Source organism: Microcebus murinus, chromosome 5, assembly GCF_040939455.1.
Source record: "Microcebus murinus isolate Inina chromosome 5, M.murinus_Inina_mat1.0, whole genome shotgun sequence".
NCBI classification, from domain to species: Eukaryota; Metazoa; Chordata; class Mammalia; order Primates; family Cheirogaleidae; genus Microcebus; species Microcebus murinus.
The window spans coordinates 11,519,790-11,539,408 of NC_134108.1; the positions used below are offsets into that span (position 1 = coordinate 11,519,790).

General features: G+C 44.8%; 1 protein-coding gene across 2 annotated transcripts in view; it reads right to left on the bottom strand.

Moving 5' to 3' along the window:
* The window catches only part of SCAF8 (SR-related CTD associated factor 8), a 185,990-nt gene that overhangs the window by 28,675 nt on the left and 137,696 nt on the right, over window positions 1–19,619 (bottom strand). Inside the window, exon 22 of one of the 2 annotated variants that reach the window (XM_012759847.3) lies at window positions 3,823–4,962. The exons of the other annotated variant lie outside the window; for it this stretch is intronic. The gene's annotated coding sequence lies outside the window, so the exon portion shown is untranslated. Of the gene's footprint in view, window positions 1–3,822; window positions 4,963–19,619 lie in introns of those variants that run through there. 2 annotated transcript variants of the gene reach the window in all.

A 19,619-nucleotide genomic window follows, 5' to 3' on the forward strand; every position in this document is an offset into this window, starting at 1 on the left:
CTAGACCGAAACATTCAGTCAACCCTGTGTCTATGCAACTGTTAATTGGGACAGGGGTCTGGGAAAACCAAGCTTGTTGCTGTGGACTATGAAGATAGCCCCAGGAAAATTAAACTCACTTCAGAAAAAATGTGGGCTAAGAATGACTTTCTGTCTTTTCTGTCCCACTCTCCTGCTGTGATCCATCCTTGTTCCATTAAATACACATTTTTTTTCTTAAATAATAGAGATCTCTCAAAAAACTCTGAATTCTTGTGGTTTCATAGTGGAAATAGCTTCTTTGTAATTTTCCAAGTGTTGTAAAGCCAAAGTCATTGTGGTTGAGGGCTTTTTGAGTTTTTCCCTCCATCCATTTACAGACGAAACTTGTCACTTCTCCATGTTGAATTCCATGGTAGCATTCATGGATGGTGGGGCTTGTATACTATGGTTTAAGGGTTAAGAAAAGAGGGATCCCGTTTGGAATCTGTTGGAAGGAATGCCCAACTGGAGAGCTGTTTGTGGAATCCTGCCTTAGAGATCTTTGCTGCTAGGCAACCGAAATTAGATGAAAAGTCCTTGGAAATCTTACCCTTTGGAATAGGAATGGTTCACTAGTACAAGTAAATATAATTCCAAGATTCTAAAGTCCAAATAGAACAATAAATTTGTTACTGGCTAGGAAACAGCGAAAGGCTACACTGTAAGTAAGCACTCTTCTCTTCTTTCCATAGTGGAAAGCTGAGCCAATAAAAAACAAGTTGTTTTTAGGGAAACTGCCGATGTGCATCTGCCTCTGTGAGTCTCTTGTGTTTAAATGCAACTCACATCTGTCCTCCCTTTGGATATGCAGATCCTGACGGTGTGCTCAGGCGTGGTGTGAACTCACAGTTCTAGCTCTCATCTCATGCACAGTCCCAGGCCTTCAGTAAGCACTCAATAAGCACGTGTTGGAGGAAGGAAGGAATGTTAGCATTTAGAGACGAAGTTAAACATTCTCCTGGAAAGCCAAGATGGGAGCTGGAGTCAGAGTGAAGAGGATGGGGCTCCGGCCGCAGCTGCCCAGGGGGCGAGGCCCCGGATGACTGTCTGGGTGGCCGAGCCCCAGCTCTTGCTGCAGAACCAGAGCTGGCCTCTCGGTCCCTGAGGTCTCCTGGAAGTCCCCAGCCAGGCCAGGCCAGGCCTCATCTTTGGAAACTTTGCAATCTAGGAAGATTCTGGTCACTGTGCTCATGGTCTCCAGTCTCATGACGTGTGTGCATGTGCACATATTATTTCCGTCTACACAGGCAAAATATAAACCTTGATAACATGGACATTTCTGGCAAAAGTTACTTCCTTTTCTTCCCTGGCTTGCTTTTTCCCCTGTCAGGGATGAAAGGTTGGGAACAATGCAGTGACAGGCCGGGGAGCCGGTGCCCATTCTATGGCTCTTTATTTTGCCCGTTTGATACTGTTTGTGAGAACTTTTGAATCCACGCAGGGTTCTTTAAGATGATATAAAATAAAATTTGGCTTAGTCTTCACAAAATTTTTCAAAAAAATCTTTTGAATAGCAATTTCTCCTACTCAGTAATATTCTCCTCACCCATGATCAACTGGGAAACGTTATAAAAGGTGTATTCAGGTTCTTTCCCAGCCATGAAAGCTGAGTTAAGGCTATCTGAAAGCCAGGTCTATTTCTAGGATGATGGACCCTTTAGTGGATTTTTAAATTTGTATTAATTTTATGAATATCTTTTTAGAAAATATATCTGGGTACAGTACTTGAACTTGTATTTTAAAAGTTTAGGGAACTAGAAAAAAATCCATATTTTTTTCTAGTTCACAGTCTTCTTTCCTACATCATTGACAATAATAGGCACTTGATCTGTACCTTATTGAAATGAAAAAAATGTTATTTTTGCAGCAATATAAGAATGTATGAAAATGGGCTTCATTTTATTTCCTTCTAGCTCACAGGTAGAATCTTTTTTATGTTATTTTTTTTCTTTTTTTGTAATTTTACTCTCAAGTTATTTTTTTTTATGTTATTTTAAAAAAATGTTTTGAAAGAGTTCTGTGCCTCAGAAGCAATAAGGGGAGTAAACACAACATTTCCCATAGCTGTTAAAAAGGTGCAATGAATATCTATAAAACAGTAAGTACGAGCCAATCTAAAAACGGGGCCAGGCAGCCCCACTCTTTGTAATCTTTAAACAGTCCTACGAGAAAAAGCCCAGCTATAAAAATGGTTGGCTTTGATGCCACCACTATAGTGTGGAATATTCCTCAATTTTGAGAAACAGATGCAGAAATAGTGGATTTGGGGAAATCACTACTAATGAATGGAAAGAGGCTTTCTTCTAAAGCATCAAACTTCACTACTTTCTTCACTGCTTATTACTCTTAAATCGTTTAGGACATAAATTACTTTGCATAAAATTAACCATCTATGTTGCAATTCTTTTGTGGAGGCCCTTCACAAATAGATTTCCCCCCTCTATGAAGATTTCCCCCCTCATTATCCACAAAGGAATTGCTCACGACCACCCATCTCATGCGAATGAGGTCTCTGTACTGGAATTCAAGTGTGAGGCCAGCATTCACTTACAAAACCAAACAACGCACATGGAGGATTCTAATTGTGTAAATACCAAATAGCTTCAGTTTGTCAAAAGTCACCTGATACTGTTTTAAAAACCAGCTAGAAATGTTTAAAGTCCCTCGAGAGCAGTGACTTTTGAAAGCTTTCCTTTGCCACTGACTGAAGGCAGGGATAGAAGGGGCACTGTTAAATATTCATGCCAATTCACAGAGAAAGCTCGTCCAGATGCTCAGGCAGAGGGGAGAAGGGGCTTCTGAAAAGGGAATTCATCCAGGGAACAAAAGCATCAACCTCTGCCCTTATTATGGTGCCTTGGGGTTTTAAAAAGATAACTCCTCTAGCAGATGGGCCTCGGTGTGCAGCTGATCATCGGAAGCGGTGACTGCACACCCACCCAGTGCTGAAGGTATGATCCTATTTTTAGGTTTGGTTGCTATTCCGTTTTTTCCTCGCACCCCATCCACTGGAAAGAAACTCAGAACCTTCTATTTGTTTTTTTTTTCCAATTTAAGTGTTCCCAAATCATTTGCTCATATGTGCGCAAGAATGTCCAGGTTAATCCCAAATCCATGTTGTTCCTTTTGTGTGTGGGGACTGAAAGAGGTTGGAAGGTGGGAGCTAGAACGGTGGTTGCCAATTGCAGGTTTAGTTACAAAAGAATAGAAGGAAAAGGATCTTTTCTTATTGCCATATCAAATTTAGTAAAAGTGCCAATCGAGGTCTGTTTTCTACATAGACTCACGTGTTGGGATTTCTTTGGAGCTGTTTGATTTCTTACTAGAACACGCTGGAAGACATAACACAGTACTCCAATACACCAGGCAGACAGACAAACAAAAAGATGCTTTTGAAAAGCCTATAGCTGCCACTATATTACACACAGCCTTCTCCAGCTATCTACTTCTTAGTAAAAATATAATCATACTCACTTTAATAGAAAATATTAATATATTATCAGCAGAAACTCAAGAAAGTTTAGGTTTAATCCTCAAGAATTATCTTTAATCCATGTTGTAGAATGCATATTCAAAAAGACCTTGACATTCAAAAATATCTTGGCCTTTCAACAAATAAAAGGAGTGGTTGTTCAAGTATAGAAAAAACAGTGATTCAATGAAAGAAACAGTGAAAGCCTTGAACTATGTATGTATCTCTGTCTGTACATATGGTGATACGCGTTGTTCAGTTGCTAAACAAAGGTAAACCACAAAAGACACGCTAAGCTACAAAGCAAAATAAATGACTAACAACCAAAATCAGTTTCAATTTTTATTATGAATGTCCAAAGTGACAGCATACTGTGAAAGTGTTAGGTTCTCATTGATTAAATTTCAAGAGACCACAGACTACAGCATTCCAAGCACTTTAATTTTTGACAGAGCCAAAACAAATAAAAGAATGATAAAAATATTCTTTTGGGTGTTAAAGAGTGCCCATATTTGAGTTTTTGTATCTTTTTTTCCCTGCAGGTATTGTGAACACTGATAATTTCCAAAACACAAATCCTGGTCTGGATACTTGCAGTGAACTTTTATAATCTCTGCCTGAATAAGAAGCTAACAAGAAATGTACTTATAAAGTATGTTTATGATACAATGTAACAAACCAGCTCATTCTCTGTTCCTTTCTCTCCCACAGGGCCTCTGGTCTACCAGCTAGGTAACTGCTACTGTAATAACAGGACAGGAAGGCTGGGGGGACACACTCTGAAGACTATATTGAACCCTGGCTTTTCTTAAAGCTGCATTTAAGCTTTCTTTTTTTTTTTAAAATGAAAGCTTAAGACTTGTAGTGTTTGAGAATGTCCAGGGAGATACCAAATAATAATGGATCGAAGCCACCAGCCAAGTATTACACAGTCTACACAGATTGTGTTTAAGGGAAGAGCCTTGGTTTACTAAAGCTATGGTTCTACTAATCTGTAGGTCCAACACAATCTGACTTTCTCCCCCTGAAGGGTTTCCTTGGGGTCTGTCCTTTCCATCCCTGGTCCTGGATGATGCTACAGATGGAGTTTGTTGCCACTGATATCCCAATCAACTCTGGTCCTGTGGAAGTGTGTATCTTTTATAGACGCAACACTGTTCATCTGAGTGGATCCTCAAAAAGAACAATTATGAACTAGAAACTCATAGAGTTTGTGTTTAAAATTTATAAAATTAAACCTGCTCCAACAGGTAATACAGGGAGGCATGCTTGCAACCTCTGGGTTCAATCAGAAACAATGCCTGAGAGCACAGAGCCTTCTCAATAGGTAACGGTGGGTTCCTTTTAACGCTTCCTTAAACAAGATCCGATGTGATGCACATTAGAACTTTGAAGCACGTCTGTCTCATTTATTTCTACAAGGCCTGGGATACAGGAAGCTGCCAGGACTTCTTTCATCATCATCTTGCCTGTTGACAAAAGGAACAATAACTGGTCATCACCGGTCAATGGAATAACTTTTCCTAGTTTTTCCCATGATAATTCCTAAAGAAGAGATGGTGTCAATACAACAGCAAATGTTTCAATGTTTGATGAATTTCTGTGCTCTAAAATGCCAAGTCTTCTTCCCATAGAGCAGGAAGAACCAGGCCATGCAGTGTTCATCTCTCTTCATGCTGGAGTAGTCCAGGAGCAAGCCCTGTCCTGAAGTCAGCAGACCTAGGCTCCAGACGTGATTCTACCAATGACTACTGTAGTCACCTAACCGTGTTGGGTCTTGGTTCCTTAACATACAGGCTGCAAGGACTTCAATAGAAGATGTCTTAAAAAAACACAACAAAAACAAAGGCCATCCAGAGCTTTTTTGTTTTGTTTTGTTTTGTTTTTTGAGACAGAGGTCTCTGTTGCCCTGGGTGGGGTACAGTGGCATCATCATAGCTCACTGCAACCTCCAACTCCTGGGTTCAAGTGATCCTCCTGCCTCAGCCTCCCAAGTAGCTGGGACTACAGGCACTACTGGCTAATTTTGCTATCTTTAGTGGAGACAGGATCTCGCTCTTGCTCCTGAGCTCAAGCAATCCTCCCACCTCAGCCTCCCAGAGTGCCAGGATTAAAGGTATGAGCCACTGTGCCCCGCCCAGTGCTAACTTTTAATAGGTTCCTACGGCCCTGCTTTCTCAGGTCCTTACAGAGCACAACAAGGTAGAACCATGTCGGGCTGTGGCTTACAAAATACCTACGCCTGGCTACCTATTGTCCTAGTTCAGCTTGGACCTGAGAACCAGCTGAACTTCCAGAGAAATCTCAAAATATCTTTTAGCATCTGAAGTTCATTAAAATCTTCTTAAATGATAGTGTGATTAAGCTAGATGTGTGCACAATTCTGAAAGTATGCATTTCTATGTTTTCACGTCTTTTGCTGTCTTAGGGCTAAGAAGTATCATTTTTTGGTTCCTGCTGGCTTTCTTAAATTAAGAAATAGTCCCATAAAAGCTGAAAAATATATTAATAAGTATAACATGGAATCATTCTGTAAGCACATACTACTAGTTTTATAATTCAACTAGTTGGACTAGTTAAAGGAACTATGTCAAGTCACTTTACTAAGACACACACCTGGTAAAAGAGATAAGACCTAAACATGGGAGTCAGGCCCTAAAACTGATGCTTATAACCAGAATGCTAAACTGCCTCACCAAATCTGTTAAAAGGAATTGGGGCTGGAAAATATCATGTGATTTTTCATAGCTGCCAAAGGTACCACCAGGAATTAGGCTAAATATTTGAAAATTTTGGACAGTTAATTGTAATCAGTAACAAAAGGATAAGCTCCAGTAATAGAAAGGTTGTATTTAGCAATATCGATCTGATCTTTACACCTCTGTGGCTGGTAAAACTTAGATAATAGCAAAACAACCATTTATTATTTATATTATATCATGCCATACATTATATTATACATTATTATTTTATTATATATTTTTAAGGCATCCCGGCTGGCTGTCATGTGTGACAAGAAAGGTGGCTGAATAGTATTTTTTTACCTTTCTACTATGCTGTTGGCATAGGGGGAGACACAACTTTGTGAATTGTGTGAAGGATTCACACAAAATGAAACTGGCACCATAATGGCATCTATTACCTTGGGTGATTCTAAGTGTTTTGCTAATGGGTTTATCCTTTACACTTAAAAGTTGACTTTTTAAAAAGTTGACTTAAAAGCCACCCAAGAAAGAAAAAGACAGTGAAAATAAGTACAATCATTTGACCTCCGCTAGCTATGGCACTGAAGTCACAGAGCCATGTGCTCACATCTGGATGAGACCTGCCAGGTTGTAACAGCACTGAAGTCACAGAGCCATGTGCTCACATCTGGATGAGACCTGCCAGGTTGTAATGGACAGAATAGGCTCGCTGTCCAGAGCAAGCCAGGCTTTGTGGGGGAAAGGCAGAGGCCACATGGGGAACAAAAAGAAAAAGACACAATTCACTCAGATTACGGGGTGAATGTGTGTAAGGATGCTCTATGTAAACACATGCACATATATTAACACAGACTAAATGTGTGTGTTTCTTTGTTGCCAAGTAAGAGAAATAAATGTTTCTGTCTTGACAAATGAATCTAAAACAAACAAACAGTAAGTGTAATTTATAATGGATTTCCGGCAAGTATTTTTATGACCATGGTTTTCTGGATGGTTAGCATATATCCTAGGTGCCTGCTGGCATCGCGACCAGTGCGTGTGAAACGATTCGTCACCGGGGAAGGTGGATATCAAAAAGCAAACATGAAAGAAACACACAGAGACAGGGAGAGAGTGGGCACAACAGCTTCTGTTTGGAGAGCGCTTTCGTTCTCAAAGTCTTGTCACACTTGCAAGCGCTCAGGTCCGTATAGTAAGGGAGCCAGCTTCCACTCAAGCAGGTGGCTGGGGCGACAGAGCTCAGGCGACTTGCCCAGCGTTACGCGGGCAAGTCCCACACTGGAAGTGACAACCAGGTCTTCTGCTTCCCAGGCTGGTGCTTGCATTTTTTTTTTTTTTTTTTTGCACACTGTCTCTTGCTCCTAACACTGCATATTGGTGAATTTGTTATTTTTTATTATTATCTCTTCTGCACAGTGTTGTTACTACTATTGACCCTCATATATTCAGTGCTTTATAAAGAATTCCTTGAAAAGTAGACATAACAGAACATGATGACTGGAGCTTGAATGATACCTGATTAATGTCTCCAAGTCATCAGGACTTGCAAAATAGACGTATCTATCTCCACAAAGAAAGAAACTGAGGATCAGAGAAGTGCCTTGCAGGGGCACATGGCACGCAGCAGAGCTTACGGGCTTGCACCCCCCAGTTCCTGCAGGTTTCATTTCAGCGAACATGGCACCACCAAGCAGAGCTTCTGCATGTGCTACCGAGCTCCATTTCCAGGTGTCAGACCCAACACGAGCTGCTGCATCTACAGCCTCGTCGCAAGAAAAGAGACTCAGCTGTTCCAGAGACCCAGGGCCGAGGGGACAGCACAGATGGCTTATTCCAAACTCCGTAAATAGCTGGAGTTTGGGGGGAGAAATGCATTCTCATGCAGTCAGAGGTCACGCTTTGTAAGCAGTCACCAGTGTGCCACGTGACCTCCTATCATATTGGCTCTGATTTCACAGGAAATGGAGAGTAGGAGGCCAGGCTCGCACTTTTCAATGGGAACCTGGTGCAAAGGATAGGACTGTTTTCTTCTTTGAAATAAATCTGAGCAGTAGCAGGGCCTGGAGGTAGCAAGCTTCAGCATCAGTTTTCTGCAGCTCAAGTTGCCGTAAACAATGCCTCTGCTACAACTGTCCTTCACTTGGAAATGCATAGTTATAGCTATTCTTTTGTAAAATGGACACAATTTGGGCAAATGGAAATGCAGGTGGTCCTTACACAGACGTCACTGGCTGGGAGTCTAGTGGTGCCGGGTAACTTACGGCGCTCACTTAATCTAGCCAAACGGCCCTGTGATTGATATATTCATTAATCCCACATCACAAATGAGAGATCTGAGGTTCGAAGAGGAGAAACAACCTAGTCAAGATGACACACCTAGAAAGCGGCAGAAACTGGATTGCAAACTAAGTGCCTTTCCTTGAAAAGGCTGCGCCCCCCCCAAACCCGACAACCAGGCGTCTGAGCAGCCACCCACCGTGGCCCACCAGCCTGCTTCCTGATGAGGGCCCGCTGCTTCCAAAACAGCCACTTCCTTCCTTACCCGCAGAGACCGGGCTATGGAATAGTGGCCAGGTTTCCAGGTCAATTTTAAGAGGTGGCAGAAGAGGGAGAGAGCAGGGGCCAGGCAAGGAGTGGCTCCTCGGAGAAATGAGCATGGGGGCCTCACTGCGTGGAGAAACCGAAATTGGGTTGACTTCAGTTCTAATGTGGAGGCTCCTGTGGTCTGGTTAGCATTCCCCCCGCCAAGTTAGTTTCCAAATGACTGATTAGCAGGCTGTAAACCGAGCACAGGCTTTAGAATCACTTCTAAATTACAGCTGGGAAAGAGAAGGCGGGAAGAGCCACACGCAGAGACACAACCTACAGAGGGGCTCTGACCCCCTTTTACATCATCTCCTGCATCCCCCTCCCTCCCAGTAAACCCCTCATCCCGGCTGCCAGTAATCTGCAACGCTGACGACTGGGAGCCTGACGTCCTCCTCTTCCCCTGTTCTCCATAAAAGATGAAGGTGTGTGATTAAGAAGCCAGGGGACAGAAAGTCTACACGGGGGGCGGGGGGGATCTGTCCCAGCACTAATGCTAGAAGATCAATTACCAGTGGGCTAATTAAGAAGGTGATGGATCAATACCAAGGAAACTCGCGTGTCCCAGGGCCTTTCCAAAAGACGTTCCGCTCCGAGCCTCAGCCAGCCCGCCCTGCCGTGTGGGCGGGAAGGCGCCAGTTTCTGACGGGTGCCAGAGCCCAGTCTGTCTCGTGCAGCTGATCACACCGGCCGGCCCATATGGGAGCAGGATGGCTGGCACAGAGCTGAGAGTATCAGTGTGTGCCCACACGTCCTAACATAATTTGCTAAATGTTTTATTGTTCCGTAGTTAAAAACCTACTTAAAATGTGTGGAGCTACATCCCATTAGATTAGAACAATATGAAGTCATGTCTTTCCAAGTACCAAGTGTAAAAATAATTAAAATAACACACAGGCAAGCATTTCCTATTAGGGAAGCTTATTCCTGTGATGGGGTATACCCAGGGCTCTGCTATTAAATTGCGATCACGTGTCCTGCGCGTGTCCACACGTGTATCATGCATACAATCCTTGAGAGTCCCCAGAAAAGCCACTCGATTCCACCATCATGGAAAGAGGGATCGTATCAGCTAAACCAGGGCTCAGGAACTGCAAGGCACAGACCTCTCATTTTAAATATTAGAAAACTGAAGCTCAGCGGTTCCACACTGGCTCAGGGACACACAACGACTGAGAATCTAGGTGATGCTCTGGCTCTTGGTCCTACAACATCCCTTGTTCATTTAATTCAAATATCTCAGATATTATATCCAAAAAAACTATGTCACGGGGGCATGAATGACCCAAATATAATGTGGACTTTGGGACCATGTCGGATTGAGCTGTTTCCATGGATGTTGGAGCCAGTGTTGGGAGCCAGCGGGAGGGAGGCGCAGGGGTGCGGGGCGCAGGGTGTCAGGGCCTGGCAGAATCCCTCCCGCAAGGCCGCTGCTGCAGGGGCAGCTGGGCCCACGCATGCGCTCTGGAGTCAAATGCCCCGGATTTGCATCTTTGGATTTGTTCTTCATTAGGTGTGAGCCCTTTAGGCAGGCTCCTCAGCCATTCTGGGTTCCCTCGGCTGTACGATGGAGATTAACCCCCACCACTGAGGCTGACTGTGGGGATGAAGGGAGAGGCTGGCTGTGCAGGAGCGTCTGTCAGAGAGGCGGCGGGATGGGTAGCCATACCTCCTCTGCCAGCCCTGGGGACGAGGGGACGGCGGAGATGCTCACTGATGCCTGGAGGTACAGGAGCAAGGCTGAGGTTTGCCATTCCCTCAGCCTGGGACGCCGTGCCCTCTCTGCTCCACCCTGGCGGGGCTCTGTCATCACCGCACCCCTCTGCTTACGGGCCTTCTCCTCTGCAAGTCCTTGCCAGTGGCTCAGGCTGCCACGTGCCAGCCCCCCTCGGTCCATGCCTCACGGCGCGCCCTAGTCACATCCTCATCTTCCCCCTTGACCGTGAGCTCCTCTGTGATTGATCGAGAAAGTGGATGAGAGAAGCCACCACCCCCTCACTACCCACACACTCTACCCCTCCCTGGCCAGGAGAGAGCCTCCGTCCTGTCCCCAGCCCCAACAAGGGAACGAGCCTCCTCCTTCCTCCCCGCCTCCCAACATTCTCTCTCTCTCTCTCTCTCTCTCTCTCTCTCTCTCTCTCTCTCTCTCTCTCTCTCTCTCTCTCTCGCTGGGCCATTACTGCTTGGATGAGAGAATCACCACAAGCAACTAGGAGTCAGTACATATATTAAAAAAAAAAAAGTCCCACTCATGCCCTTGTCCTGGTACAGGGAAAAAATCCAAAGAATTTCTGCAAAGCCACACCCAATTGTTTTGGGCTATATGCAACCTGACAATTCTGCACTCTGACACCCTGAACTTTAGAGTGGGAGTTGGGAGAAAGGATAAGAAGCTATAAGAGAAAGAGGAAAGGAACGGGTTGTCAAAGGCGCCATTCTGTAACCTTACAACAGCCCACCGTGCTCGCAGGATGGGGAAACCAGACCGCAGGCTCTGTGAGGGCAAAGCCAGTGTCTGAATTCGCTTTGGTAGCATCCAAGTCCTGGGCATGGGGCTTCATGGCCACTCAGCGTTGAATGAAGGACTGAATGAAAGTGCAATATCACTATTTTTAGCTATTTTGGAAGACAAAAGTCTGAGCCAGTCGTCATTTCAGACCATTTGCATACAGCCCTGCGACATCCATCCCATCGGCAGAGCAATCACCTTGACTGCTTGCAGGCCTTCAGACTGGGGGCCGATGATAAGTGCTGATGAATTTTACATGAGAGTTTGCTTTAGACAGCTCCCCTTCTGGATTAAAGGTGAAAACGTTTGACTTTAGGTTTCTAGAACAAATACTGTAAGATTAATGTGTGGCAGGTCACATGATGTGCTGCCCTCAATTTAAAATTTGGCATGTTCAAACTATCATTTAGTGGGATGTTCTCTTCCCTTCCTCCAGGCTAGGGTGAAAACTATCACCATTTTTTTTTGAGTAGAATTGAACCCATCAGGCAAAAAATTTTTAACTAATTTTAAAGGTTAACTTTAAAAGACTTTCAGTATTTCTTATAGGCATACCATCCTTATGCATAAAATATGTTCTAGAAACTCAGGATGTTAATTAAGTCTTATTTTTAGTGCACTGGAAGAAGTCAGTGTTTAAAGAAATCCTATTGTGAATCTTTTTTTGTAAAGCAAAGGAACCTTTTGAAAAGTGAACAATCACCCATTTTTTAAAAATTTCGATTTTCATATATCCAGTTTGACGAAAGCAAACTCAATCTGGTGTCCTCAGCTGTCTTCACAGCTGAGTTGGAGAGACTATAGGGCCACCCATTTGAACAGATGCTATTTTTTTTTAATAGCTGCAGAAACTAATTTGCAAACTGAATTAGTGGCAGAGAACTGACATGACTTAGTCAAGGAAATGACAAGCCACTCACTTTTCTGGGATGTCAGAAAATGCAACCCAAGGAAAAGGTGACCCCTAGAATACCCAAGACAGGAACACCCAGGAGGGACAACCCCAGGAGGAGCAAGGTTCAGAGGGGACAGGCAGCCAGAAAAGCCCCTGTGGGGACCCCACCCATCTGCACACCCAGGGGTCCCTCCTGGGGAGCCCAGGTACCCTTCTGCCTCAAGTTACTCTGCACGCATATCCTTTGTCTCCTTATCAACAAAAAGTATTTAAAAGTGGGATTTGTCGGTTTAAAAGAATGGCCAGGAGGTAAGTGAGTGAAATTAAAAGAAGAATAAAAGGCAGGCTATCCCTCGTGCGTGCGTAGACTGCCATGACTAGTAAATGCCTCTGTGCCCGTCTTCATGGGGTCTGTCATGCATTTGTTTTTATTTAACACAGCCTTTCTCTCATGTGCTCATAAGATTCCTCCGACAGGAATGAGGGCTCCACGTCCACAAAGTGGGCATGACGCAGTGTTAGCAAATGCAACAATCATGGTTAAAATGACACTTAAAACCGCAGTGCAAGGAGGAACTCACCTAAGGCTCCTACCATCTCTAATCTACCTAATGACCATCGAGCCTGGGATTGAATCAAGTTATAACTGGGACATCAGTGACAGACTATACTTGAATTGCATGTCTTTTTCTTTTTTTAAAAACAGAATAACAGTTTTCAGGAAGGCACAGTGTCTTGTTTTAACAAGCTCACAGAGTACTGCAAACGTGATCCAAATTAATGAACCACTAATAGATATTCTTCTTCTATGAACACAGCACAGTCTCAGGAACATTTATCTTGGACAGATCCAAAAGCAAAGAATAGAATGAGACGTGATTTCTTTTTAATGGGTGGCTTTCCATAAATCACATTCCTCAGAAGAGTTGGCCAGGCTCTGGGATGAGAAAATCTCTTCCTTTGCAGTGTTTAAGAGCGGATGTGCGTTGCCTCTGGAACCCACACAGAATTTCCTCACATGCTCAAAAGGCGAAGTAGCATGGAACATCCCAGAACACACCTCACACACAACTCTCTCAGGCACGGCACCTGCATTCCACCAGCTGTCCAGAGTCCTGTATCTTTTTATGGAGGACCTTAGACATTTGCGAGGGACACATCTCAGATATCAGAAAATCCCCAAACTGCAAATTCCATCATGGTATATAATTTCCCCCCTAAAATTGGCATGCAGTGGTGAGTGAAAAGGCTGAGTGGATGCCTGGATGACAGCAATCAATCAGGCTGACTCGACAAGCTAAGTGACACATGGCCAGCCACCTGCCTTTCAGTCGGCGCTATTCAAATTTGTGCCTTAGCAAAATTACAGATTATTATACTCTACGAGTTGGCTTGGAATAGCTGAAACCATAATGTTCGATCCAGGAATGCCAAGGTACCCAAGCATTAGTATGCAGTTAGTTAGTTTCCTATTTTTCAAGCTGTGAGAGTCCAACGTGTAGGACCTGTGACCGCCAAGCAGCTTGGGTGGAAGCTGGGTTGGCCCAGTCCCTCAGGGGATCCTGCAGGCTCCTGCTTCACGGCCTCTGAGAAGCGGTTTGAAAGCCACCGATCCAGTACACACAACTTTAATTTGGAAAGGCTTGCTCTAAAATGCTTTTAAGCACTATCAATGAATCGGTTCAAATTAGGGGCCACTACAAATGCAGCTTAGCCCTGGATCCACACAAGAAACCCCAGAGATTTGCTAGGATGAAACCCTTTTCTTGTAAACTCAGGGGACATTTTCTTGATTGGAGTCTAAGCCCTTCAAGATTGCTGGCTGCCTTTTTGGAGCCAGATCCTTGTCAACATCGAGGCTCACATTCTGGGAGACCAAAATGTTTCCCTGGGAATGAATCCCTCTCTGAAATTATAATGTGCATTGAAGGAAAGTTTGATCCACTTTGCAAACAATAATTCACGATGAAATGGCCTTTTCCATTCAGTGTTAGGCGTTGTAAAAATGTCAAGAACACAATTGGCTCTAAATAATCTCTTTTTCTCTCTCTTTCCCTCCATCAGTCACATATACACTGAGAAATAGGCCACAAAAAACTGGAAATTGTAAATGCATTTATCGCGTGTATATGCGTGATAAACAAACTGGTACAGTAAACGGCTTCCTGTGTGTCCCGTGGAATGGCCACCCCTGTCCCCGGCATTGCATCGCCAGGAAGGGCCAGGAAGCAGGGGGAGTACAGATGACAAGAAAGCACAGGGCTGGGTGTTCCTGGCTTAAGTGGCCTGGCCGGGAGACAGGAGGACTAAGAAAACAAAATTCCAGTGGGTCCCAGGACAACGTGAGCACAGCCCCGACTGCAAACTATTTATAACAAAGTGTTACACAACAAGAAAATTATATCCGTTTTGAGACGCAGCCAATCTACAAAAGTTTGCAATTCAGTTCTCTTTTTTACATCTTCAAAAGGAACTGCTACTTACTTTTCCAACCACCTGCCACTAAACACATCCAAAGCCTCTGGCAATTTCAAAGAAAATATTTCTGACGCTTCGGACAACCTTACCCTTAACCATTTAATCCTTTTTGCCTTAAGTCAGTGTCAGGTTGAACTCAGCGAGCCGTTGTCACTCCCGGGGCGGGGAAGCGAAATCTGACTGGGAACCTGTCGCTGCAGTGAGGCGCAGAGGAAGCGAGGGGCAAGGCCAGGCCCGTCCGCCCTCCTCCCCACCTTGCCCCAGCTGTCGCCAACCTCACCTCACAAACGAACTCTCGGGCTCCTACAGGTGAAGTCACCTCCTTGGTTTGTCGGGCCAGTACGAGGTAAAGCTAACGTTTCACCCTGAATCCTGTTTTCTTTTCTACGAGGCTTCCTCAACAGAGAAATGTGCATCCCCCAACAAGGGGCTCTGCCTCAGTGTGGCTGCAGGTGTTTTTGGTCTTTTAATCGCAGGTCAAATAGGGGGAAATATCTGCGAGGGTGTGAGACGGGCCCAGCCCGACATCCACCACCCACAGCTGGCTTTGAAGCTGCCAGCAAAGCTCACGTGAGGAAAGGGCCTCGTTGCCAAAAATTTTGCCAACACTTTTCGCTTTTCTTTTTCTTTGGAATTATGACAAGCTAGCATTCTTTCTTTTTTTTATAGCTCACTTTTGGGGACACCTCCCAGGATGCTTAGGAGTGTCACTTCGGAGAAGGTTTACGTAGAAGTAGCTGCACTTGCATGGGCCCACGGCAGGGCAACCAGGCAGTGGCGCTCAGACAATGACACCGGGGACAGGCGACCCGCTACTAGTAGTAATAAAATAAAACCACTTGAGGTTCCAGGGGACAGGAAGATGGGCATTCAAGTGCCACTACTTCATTTGCATCGTCCTTAACGTATAACCATGCTTCAGGGGTCTCAAAAGTGTTGACAGTAGGTACTTGAGTGGAACCAAAGGATTCATATAAATATTATGTCTATTTATTTAAAGAAAAAGAACTGAAACTCAAGGTATAATTTAGATGTAACAGTATGTTGGGGTTTTTCTTTTTTAAAAAGTTTATATCAAATCCCCAATTGCATTTCAAAGTGATAATTTAAAAATTATCTCAGTGGATATTGTGGCATATTCTTTATTTTTGGTTTATTCCAGCTGTGCCCCAGGCCTCCAATGTGTCTGATAGTTCTTCTACTGCCCAGGCAATTCTTATGATTAAGTAATGACTAAAAATGTGGTGGTGAGTATTAACCATGAAAAGATATACTCATTTTTCACTTATGTAGCCCTTTGTGCTTTAAAACAGTTTTACACTACAACTATTTAAATGGCTTTGTCAGTACAGTTAGATTTCGATTTTTGTTTTGTTACATGTAAAAATGATACTGTCCACCCACCATTTTTTTAACAGCCCCAAACTAGAGACAGAACACCCACTGTTGACAATATACATGCTTTAGGTTGTTTTTCTAGTAAAGAGGCGAGCTTTTACTGAGTCATCTCTGTCTATCTCTTTGGAAAAGTCCTCTTTGGGTCCAAGATATTTTTTTTCTTGCAAAGAAAGCCACATGTCTCTTAAGTAAAATAAACACTCACTTTCTAGCACTAAATTCCAAGTCACCCATCCTCCACCTCCAAGTCAACGTGCAGTGTAATGACAGACCAGTCAGGGGAGAGAGGTGTCGCAAGTCACTTGTTAAGTTTGGTTACAATAATCAAGTCCAAAGCTGCAAATGATTTGTTTTAAATAATAAATTAGAAGGGCTCAAGGTTATACCTATAATAGTCATTCTCATTTCTGTGCAACATGTTTTCTTGAGAAGCAGAGAAAGAGGAGGAGGTCAGAGGGGAGTGGCATTCATGAGTATCATTCATGATGTGTATTTCAGCCCAGGAAAGGCTCTGAGCAGACCTCGGCTCGGGCCAGCAGCACTGTGCACGGGTGGCAATGCTGACATTAGAGCTCAAATTTCTTTTAGGAAAACTGTCAGGAACACTGAAACATCCTAACACATGGCCAACCCATATACTTCAGGCAACTAGGGGTACGGTTGCCAAATTTGGCAAATAAAAATACATGAGAAGTATTTTTTGGTTTAAACGTATCCCAAATATTGCATGGGACATACACTAAAAATTATTTGCTACATATCTGAAATTTAAATTAACTGGGTGTCCTGTATTTTATTTAGCACCCCACTGAGGGTAGAGGGGGTGGGTACCTCAGGGACACTGGGGTCGCATAATAGGTAGTGTTCGCTCCTACCGCAAGATGGGGCACTCCAGAAGTGACAATGGTTTTCGGGAGGTTTATCCTTTATTATTTGTCTCTGCAAAAATACACCCTTTACAAGTTCTCTCCATTTTTTCCTGTCAGATAATTGTCGTGTGCTTACGACATGCCTGGGATTGTCAGGAGATGGAGGCAAGGAGGTGACCGACACGCTGCCGGTGACCTCCTGCGGCTTCCACTCGGGTGGAGCCAGAATCACGCCCAGGGAGCAGAAGACCCTCTGCGGAAAGACAGGGGCGGGGGAGACAGCATGGGGCCTTGGGTGGGCGCTGTCTGGGTTATCCTCTAAGACACACAGAGAAAATGAGTGAGAGCCTGGGGAGTGTGAAAGAGCAGGAGGGGAGTGGAGAGGAGGAAGGGCTGGTGGCCGACCTGTGCCACGAGAAGCAGCTGGGGCCACCGTGTGTAGAAAACAAAGGGCCTTCAGGCCAAGCCTGCAGCACACAACGAGCATCCTGTGACCGCCCACCATGTGCTTCTGGAAGGTCAGTAGTAACCACTGTTGACAAACTGTGTTAAGAAGGTAAATCTGTGACCTGGACAAAAAAGTCCCCCTTTTCCTACCAGCATTTTCCATTCCCATTTTGGGTGGGAGGAATGCGCGCGTGCTGGCTAGACCCACACTGCACTGTCAGGGCAACGAGGGGGTCCTTGTCTCTGCCTGGGAATGTGTCAGAAACAAAGTGCCGCGGCTCTTGAATCCCTTCCCCTGTTCAAAAGGACAAGGACAAATACCTGATCGTAGGCTGGCGTCAGGACAGCACTGACCAGCCCCACGAAGCTTGCCATCAGTTACCAGTCAGAGCCAATGACACTGTGCGCCTTAGCTCACACCCAAGTCCTACGGAGGGACTCTACCATCTACAAGAATAAACAAACGAATTCTTGAGCGTTTAAAATATATTAAAGTGTCTATCAACCTATCTGAACAGAAAAATTTTTCGAAGTATTAAGAAAGAAAACACAGCTCACTTTAACCTGCACCAGAGTGCTTGCTTGCAGCCACCCAGCAGTGTAGACGTGCAAATTAGGTCTTGCAGTCCCACTGCCCGGCCTCCCTGCCTGCAGCTTTCATTTGATCAAGCTCCCCCTGAAGGATTATAATGGGTGAAATCGATGCCTTTTCCATACAAGATAACCCAGACCTCTCAGCTTCGAACGTATCCCTAACGAGCAGGAGACCCTCTCCAATGGCACAGCTTTTACACCCACAATTCAGAATTGGATGCCATGTTTTGGGCACCACAACCACACGAACCTATAAAAGATAGAATTATCACGCCTGTAATCCTAGCACTCTGGGAGGCCGAGGAAGGATGATCACTAGAGCTCAGGAGTTCAAGACCAGCCTGGGCAATATCGAGATCCCCTCTCTACAAAAAAAGAAGCCAGGCATGGTGGCACGTTCCTGTAGTCCCAGCTACTGGGGAGGCTGAGGCAGGAGGACTGCTTGAGCTCAAGAGTTTGAGGTTACAGTGAGCTATGATCACGCCACTGCACTCCAGCCTGGGTGACAGAGCAAGACCCTGTCTTTAAAAAAAAAAAAAATTAGAACCACATAAGCCCAGGTCTGAAGGGGCTTACATGCCATCAGCCCATGTGTTCAGATCCCTGTAACATCCCTGAAAGTGGCCTTTATCCAGGTGGCCTCTCCCCAGGCAGGGCCACTCTCCGTTTTGTTTTTGGACAGTGCCAAAGGCTGGGAAGCCCAAATCTATGCCCTCTGGTCTCAAAGGATAAATCCAATCTCTCAATTACACGACACTTATTTTAAGCCAGTGGCCTGAAAATCCCTCCAATGTTCTCTAGGGTGAGCACGTTAATCTACATTTGATATATACAGTCCCAAAATATCTAGGTTATTCTCCTGTGTCCCTCAATGTATGGAAACTGGAACTGATTTAATTTCAGATATGGTCTGCTTTGTGCGGGACAGAGTAATATCGTCAAGGCTTGTCACCCATCTGGCTTAAACCATTCTTCTGCTACGTAAGTCCAAGCTTCCCTTCGTCTCTGACAGCCATGCCACTCTGTGCTGACACTAAAGCCTCTCCCCCTTCCTCATCGGTCACTACTAAATGGCATCTAATCACACGCTGAGAACACTGAGGTTTTTGGGACTCAGACACAGAACTCATGCAACATTTTAGTTCTCTTTCCCACCTTCATGTCACTTACAGGTTTAATTAACATGCCCGACACCCATGTCCTCATTCAAATCAGTAATCAATAAGATGAAGGGGGCTGAGGTCAGAACTCTCTGTCCCATTTCGGCCCCTTTAAATGCACCTGTGACAACCTGCACACATGCCCCAGGGATGAGAGGTGATGCTGCCTCATCTCTGAAGCCCACTCAACTGCCTTCCCCTGCAGACCTATAGCTGTTGCCCTCAGCTGTCCCCACGTCCCTTGCTCCCTCTCATTTTCTCTCAGTGCTCCTCTTCTCATCCAGATGGGCTTGTTTCCCTCCCTCTGACCGAGGTTGTGGCTTCTGATTTCTGCTACGCAGCTCTACAGCCACGGCCAGGTGAAGGGCGTTCTCCCCATGCTCCACCATGGGCCTGGGGGCCTGCGGTCCAGGTGTGCAGTCCTGGGTGTGACATGAGCCCATGACCTGGGAGTAGTTTGAGTAGGGTGGGAGGTGCCGTTGGTC